We start from the raw sequence: 6,511 nt of genomic DNA, 5'->3' as shown, positions 1-6,511 counted from the left end.
CTTCAAGCACAATCTACAGTATACTTCAGTTTCCCTGCTGGAAAGATGATATAATTGGCCCGCACACAGTTATGGTTGCATCTTTTCGCAGGAGCCAATCAGGCATCATTAGTATATAAGCTAACCAAGAGCGTTCCGTGTGTCAGTGTTTCTCAGTACAAGCTGCTCTTGTTTTCTATCCTACCGTGCTTATTCAGAGGATCAAGAGTCTTTCGCAGCACGACGTGCGACACAGAATTGCAGACGCTTACCCGCACACATACACATGGTCTGAGACAGAATTGCTTTTAACCCACTGGCAAATGGAGAAGCAGGAGGAAGAGTTCAGGTTCAGAAACCGCGTTTAGTGTGACTGGCTTACATTCAGAGTGTATGTATGGCGGCCAGTAGGGTTGTAACACAACCTGTCTGTGTTTGTATGCGTTTATCTCACAACATGAGTCTACAGTCATGCTAGTGGCTCCATGAGGCTGCACTTAAGCACAGCTGTGTTACGTTACATGCTCACAATGAAACATGCTGGTGTTTAGCAGCAGCCCAGTGGCCATTACAAAATGTTGGCAGCTACCATTTCCATAAACCACTGAAACATTCATATTTGTTCATGTCATTGGCCTGCGTACTATATTGAAATTTCTACAAAACATGTCAGCACATTCACAGTACATGTTTATGACTTGACTTTCCAATCGGGAGGTGGAGGTGATGGTGCTGGAGGTACAGGTGAGAAGGCTGCCAGGCCAGTGACTGCAGTTCAATACTGTGTAAGAACATTTGTAAGCACGACATCACTGGATATTTTAAAGTGATAGTTTGGGTCTTTTGATGTGGGGTTGTATGAGGTACTCATCCCTAGTCAGTGTGTTACCTGCAGTGGATGACCTTCAGCTCTCCCCCTGCGTGGAGAAGCAGCGCGTAGCACCGTACTGCTGTAAACGATACCGGCAGCAAGCATATTTTAGCCACCTAAAAGAAGGCACGTATCCGTTTAAGTGAAAATTTTTGGCGCTTTACATCACTGTCAGACAGCCGCTGAAAGTCTCACCCAAACAGCTGATCTGTGGCGTACTACAGCGCCTGGGTAGGAATACAGACATTGTATGGTTGATGGCTGTCTGACAGCAATGTAAATGTAACCTTTTTCTCAGTCTTCTTGGGTTCGTTCTGATCAACTAGGTTCGGGTAAGGAGACTGGCAGTAGCACTGAAGCACGAGAGCAACTGATCTCCAGCCCACATAACACACAACACAGAATATGGTATAAATGTATATATTTAAATGTCAATTTCTCTCTTAACATAAAATAGTCAACCTTACACTCATTAAATGAAATGCAGTTCTTTCCACATAACTTAAATTCACAGAATGAAATAAAATTAGCTGACCCAGGTAAGTACCGGTATAGAAAAAAATAACAAAAATGTGTTTCTTTCCCCTCTAATGGGTTAAATTGTCTTTATTCTTCCCTGTTTCCGTTGTCTGTTTCAGTTTATTCATTGTCTTTCAGGGTCCTCCAAGAAGAAAACAGTTCTTTAAGTTCCTTTGTCAGATTGTTTTTTTTGCAAAGGGGTGAACAAAATAATTAAAAAATAAATTAAAAAATACTGAGATCTCAGAAAAAAAGTGCAACTAAAATGTGTCACTCCTCCGGACTGAGCCTTGTCCTACCACACTGATGTCCACACTGCGGTCCCGATGAACCGAAGCCTCCGTGCAGCATGGCGGGTGATACAGGTTGCAGTTGAACCAAGGGCCTTCACGCGGCAATGGCGGGTGATGTGGATCACAGTTGGGCAGAAGAACTCGTCCCTCAAAAAAACCAGCCTGCATAATATGCAGCGTAATTATTTATCAGCTTAAATGACTGTCTCTTTACTTCTTCCAGTGTACATTGAACAATACAGTTTCATCACTTAGAATATAAACAGCTCAAATACAGAAAATAAAAAACACATGAAATGCTGCGTCATTGTGGTATCTGAGCTACAGCGACAGCTATGGCGCTACGCTCGGCCTCATTACCAGGCCGCAGCTAAGCTAACAGCTCGGAAAACTGCTAACCGTTCGTCACGGTAACACACAATAACAACATATCACCACAACATCACAAAAAACACGTCTCAATACCATTAAACATTTATTGACTATCCTGACTGGCTTTTTCTTTCTGTACTGAACCAGAATGATACTGCTAATCAAGCTAACGGTGCAGCTAACTCACCAGAATAGTTCAGAAAAGTTCGAGGAAACACTGTCGGAGTTGCTCCTGGGATCGACTTCACTTCCCACCAGGTAAGTATCTCTTCACACTCACTTCCTTAACGACAGTTTTATCACAATATTCGCAACTATGATCACATTTGGTCGCCGAACGAGGACACTTTGCTCCGCGGCTACATGAGGTTTCTCCTTTCTCTGTTGCTCATCTTCTCACACACCGAGAGCTGCGGGTGATGCATTCAGGTAAGCTCAGAAATGACACTACCAGACGAGAAACAACTACGATACATTCAAAGGGTTCTGTAAATTAGACTACTATGAAACAAACCAGGGTTACATAAAGTATGGACCTGAATTTTTTTCTTGATTTCTAAACTGATTTATGGACATCAGATATCCTAAAGTCACTGCATAGTGATCTGCCGACTGTTGGAAGGTTTAGCATGTAGCAAGGTGTTTGTGTTTATGATGTTTAGATCGGACTCAGCTAGCACTGAGAAGTAGTGTTGTGGTGCTTGTGACAAATTCTGTCCCACTTGATCTGTTCATATCCTGATAATGTATTCATATTTTGCCTTTGCCCCTGTATTAAGAATACTGGACTCAAAGCTCTAGATCCCTGCATTTGATGAAGAACACAACCATTCCCTATATTTTATTTAATCATATCATTGCAGGCTTAACGTCTACAGTATCTACAGGGTGGACACCAAGCAAACATCCTGGATATGTTTCCAGTCCATTGGAGCTCAGACACACATTCAAGCAGACAGCTGACAGCTGAGGAAGACAGTTAGACTGTTTACTGCCTGAACGTCAAAGAAGAAGAAAAAGGCAAAGAAATAAGAACAAAATGGCGAGCTGGAATGAGCAGATGTCAGTTTTTATTCCAATGGTGTATTCAGATTGTGAATATGTGAATGCTTTGGTCGGGTAGGTGGTTGGTGTAACTGCTCGGTTGGTTTGAAAATCATTTTGATTACAATTCAAAACCCTTTCATCCTGTGACCAGTAAGCAATATTCATCAACAAGAGGAAATATGATGATGTGTGTTGTAAGTATACTTGTGCATACTTCCTGTATACTTGTGTGTAAAATGAAACTAACAATGAAAGGATGCTGTTACATTTGTTGAGTTTAATACATATCTAAAATGTATCTGTTCTCATGATTGTGTGAAGTACCAAGTGGTTTCACGTCCACAAATACTGAAACACCTCCTCCAACACTGGCAGCTGGCTTGGCCGTCCCGCCTACTTGTCACAACGCCACCGTTCATGCCGACTCTGGATGTCGTGGCAATATCTTGTGAACAGAGGACCGACCGCAGGAGAGAGTAGTCTTTCTTTATTCAAAGACCTGCAGGTGGACGCTTCAACATGCAATGTTTCTGGCTGAAGGCGCAATACATCCTCTTGTGGGTTTTCTTATATATACATGCACACAACCCAAACTCACACCCACATCTGGAGTCTATACATCACCACACTTGACAGTTATTACCTGTTGGGGCTCCAAGCCAAGTATGAGACAAAGGGGGATTGGTAACATAAGAAACACAAACACAGGGCATAACTCCTAACCCCTGAAACATGTCAACTCCACACAGAACGTGTTGTCAATAAACATAATCCCTGCCTTTTAGAGGCGACGCTGTGAGTTCCTGTGATGCTCATATTGAATTTGTTGATGAGCATCAGGACCTCTAATGAAAATTAAACAGCCCCTCAAGTGTTTATAGTCCTGGAATAAATTAAATCTTAGCCCAACAATTCTCTCTTGTTCTGTCCCTCATTTGAGAAAATAGGTGGAAAAGCTGGGTGAAGAAACAAAGAAAACTCTTGCTGGATAACAATGAATCTCATCTAAAACTAATCTCCTGTTATTCTCTCCTCAGAGATCCGACCCCGTCTTGCCGCCCCGTCACTCCCTCTTCCTCCCATCCCTCATCCTCTCTTTCCTTTCGTTCTCCCTCTTACCTCTTCAGTTTTAATGCCAATTCTCAGAGGCCTGACTGTGCATATAACCCTCCATGTCTTGATAAGCCTCTGATAAGCAGTCTGTCTCCTCTCCCCGCGGACCCGGGGTTTGAGTTTCTCTTTCTGACCTCTCTTTGAGGTCCAGGTTTCTTCCCTGCGGAGCAGCCAGACCCAAAGCTCTCATCCGATGACCCGTCCGAGAGAGCCATGCAGAGCTGACAGGATCAAAAGCAGAGGCGTCGAGCTCAGGGAATAGAAAGCTCTGTACATGTTCAGACTGGAGAGGAGGGACAAGACTCGCCAGCATTTCATGTACCTCTCTCTCTCTCTCTCTCTCTCTCTCTCTGTCTCTCCTTCTTTCTCTTCCTCTCTCTCCCTTTCTTATAGCGGGTTATTTTTTACTGTACACATGTCCAGTCGGATGTGCTGCTGCATACTAATGTGTTCACGCTCTCCGCGGCTTTGAGTTTTTTCCTTTGCTGACGTTCCCTGGCAGAGGTGTGATGTGCTGACCACAAGATGTTAGTAGGTAGATGTAAACAGAAGCACTGAACCAGAAAGAGAGGTGGACATGTTTTCCCACAAGGCACAACAACTAATCACATGATATTGTGGACGGATCCCACAGCTGCTGCGCAAAGAATTACACAAGTTTGACAAAGGCAGTGTGCACTTGAGAAGTTGAAGCCAACGCAACACGTTATGACTCTTTATTTCTTTATTCATTATTTTTATTTTCATAAACTTTGCGTGTGTTCGTGGGTCAGTCCATCAAAATTCAAAAAAGACATTTTCAATTACATCTGTATTATCATCTAGCCATGCAGAAGGAGTTTGACTTAACCTGAGTTTGACACTTCTGTTGCCAAGCCGACATGAAGAGAGTGAACGGATTTGTTTCCATTGTACTCTAAGCCCTGAAAAACCCTGTACCAAGAGGCTGCACTTAGTGACAGTGGTGCAGTGGGACTACTTGCTAAAATGCTCACAGTGACACTGCGAATATGTTCATGTTTAGGAGGTATACAGTAATGCTAACTCTAGTCTTGCATAGACAGATCTATATCCACAGCACTGTATCAGATAAGTGCTGTTTTTTTTTAATGGGTTTTAATTTAAATGATTAAAATAAGGTCTGTGGTTACCTAAGGCTTAACACATTTACATGTTTTGTTCTGCGACATAAAATACATCACTATATGTCCCACAATTAAATTATAAAGCGCTCACGTGTCTTACAAATGGCGGTTGATAACAAGTGGCTAAATGAGACTACAGAGGTCGTCAGGGACATTACACATCGTCTACTCACTAGTCCGTCTTTAAAGGCCGACTTTAGTTCTAAATTATTCTAACTGACTGCATTGTAGTCTGTCTGTAGCCTTACATTAGCTTTTTACTTTTAGCGATTTAATTTATGCCTTGAAAAACATAAAAGTGGTGTTCATCTGTGAAGATTATCTTGCTGAACAAAACGTGTAAGTATCATGAACTTGTGTTTTTCACAGAGCTTATTTTCAGCTATAATCCAAAATCCAATTAAAAAATCTCATAGGCTTTTTGTCGAGGGAACCAGGGCGATGCTAACATCTGGGTTAGCCTTCAAAATATGTCATCCCTACACCACTCTATTCTGGTACAGGGGGAAATAATGCTTTGCCTTGTTTGCGTGTCTTCAAACCGATCACAATCATCTTGGGCAGAGCTAAGCCCAGGACGTAGTCACAGTGCCCTTGCAAAATAGTATTCAGAGGGACGTTTTGCATGTAGGGAGGCGAGTCCTAGCATTAAAATGGCTAAATCCCGGCAAAAGAAAAGGTAACAGCTTCTAGCTTGTTCACGTTGATGCCGTTAGCAACCAGTAGACAGATTTCAGGAGGAAGGGGAAAACAGGGCTCCAGTGATCAACAGTCTACATCTATTAAGTAAAGATTATTCTTACACAAGCTTACTTTTGCACAACGTTGGTTTCTAGTTGAAAACTGGGTGATGTGTGCTTTGAACATTTAAGAACCAAAGCTTAACTTTTTGAAAAGGTGTATATTAACTCAAACCATGTTCTCCTGAACCTAACCAAGTAATTTTGTTGGCATAAACATTGTGATCTTGAAGAAGGCCTGAGGGCCAAAATGTCATCTAATTAAAGAGAACTGCATATGGAGCCAGCGTGTGAGATGATTTTTTCACCTTCTTGCCTAAACCTAACCAAACAGGGACAGTAAACTGAAAAGAAAGGGAAAAAGTGAACTTGAAATTTATTGAGAGTCCTACATTTAACCAATCCAGCTTTCTGGCTTTTCACGCATCATTA

At 42.2% G+C, this 6,511-nt stretch overlaps 1 long non-coding RNA gene across 1 annotated transcript; it reads right to left on the bottom strand.

The window, feature by feature from the left end:
* Positions 1–878: 878 nt before the first annotated feature.
* LOC311258762 lies at positions 879–2,406 on the bottom strand. Its single transcript, XR_014622775.1, has 3 exons — positions 2,222–2,406; positions 1,669–1,824; positions 879–966 (listed from the first exon to the last, which is right to left on the bottom strand). It is a non-coding gene; the product is annotated as an uncharacterized lncRNA (long non-coding RNA).
* Positions 2,407–6,511: the final 4,105 nt, after the last annotated feature.

The sequence above is a fragment of the Pagrus pagrus genome (genome assembly GCF_965226575.1).
Source record: "Pagrus pagrus genome assembly, chromosome: 6".
Classification (NCBI taxonomy): domain Eukaryota; kingdom Metazoa; phylum Chordata; class Actinopteri; order Spariformes; family Sparidae; genus Pagrus; species Pagrus pagrus.
This window is presented reverse-complemented; position numbering and strand designations above follow the sequence as displayed.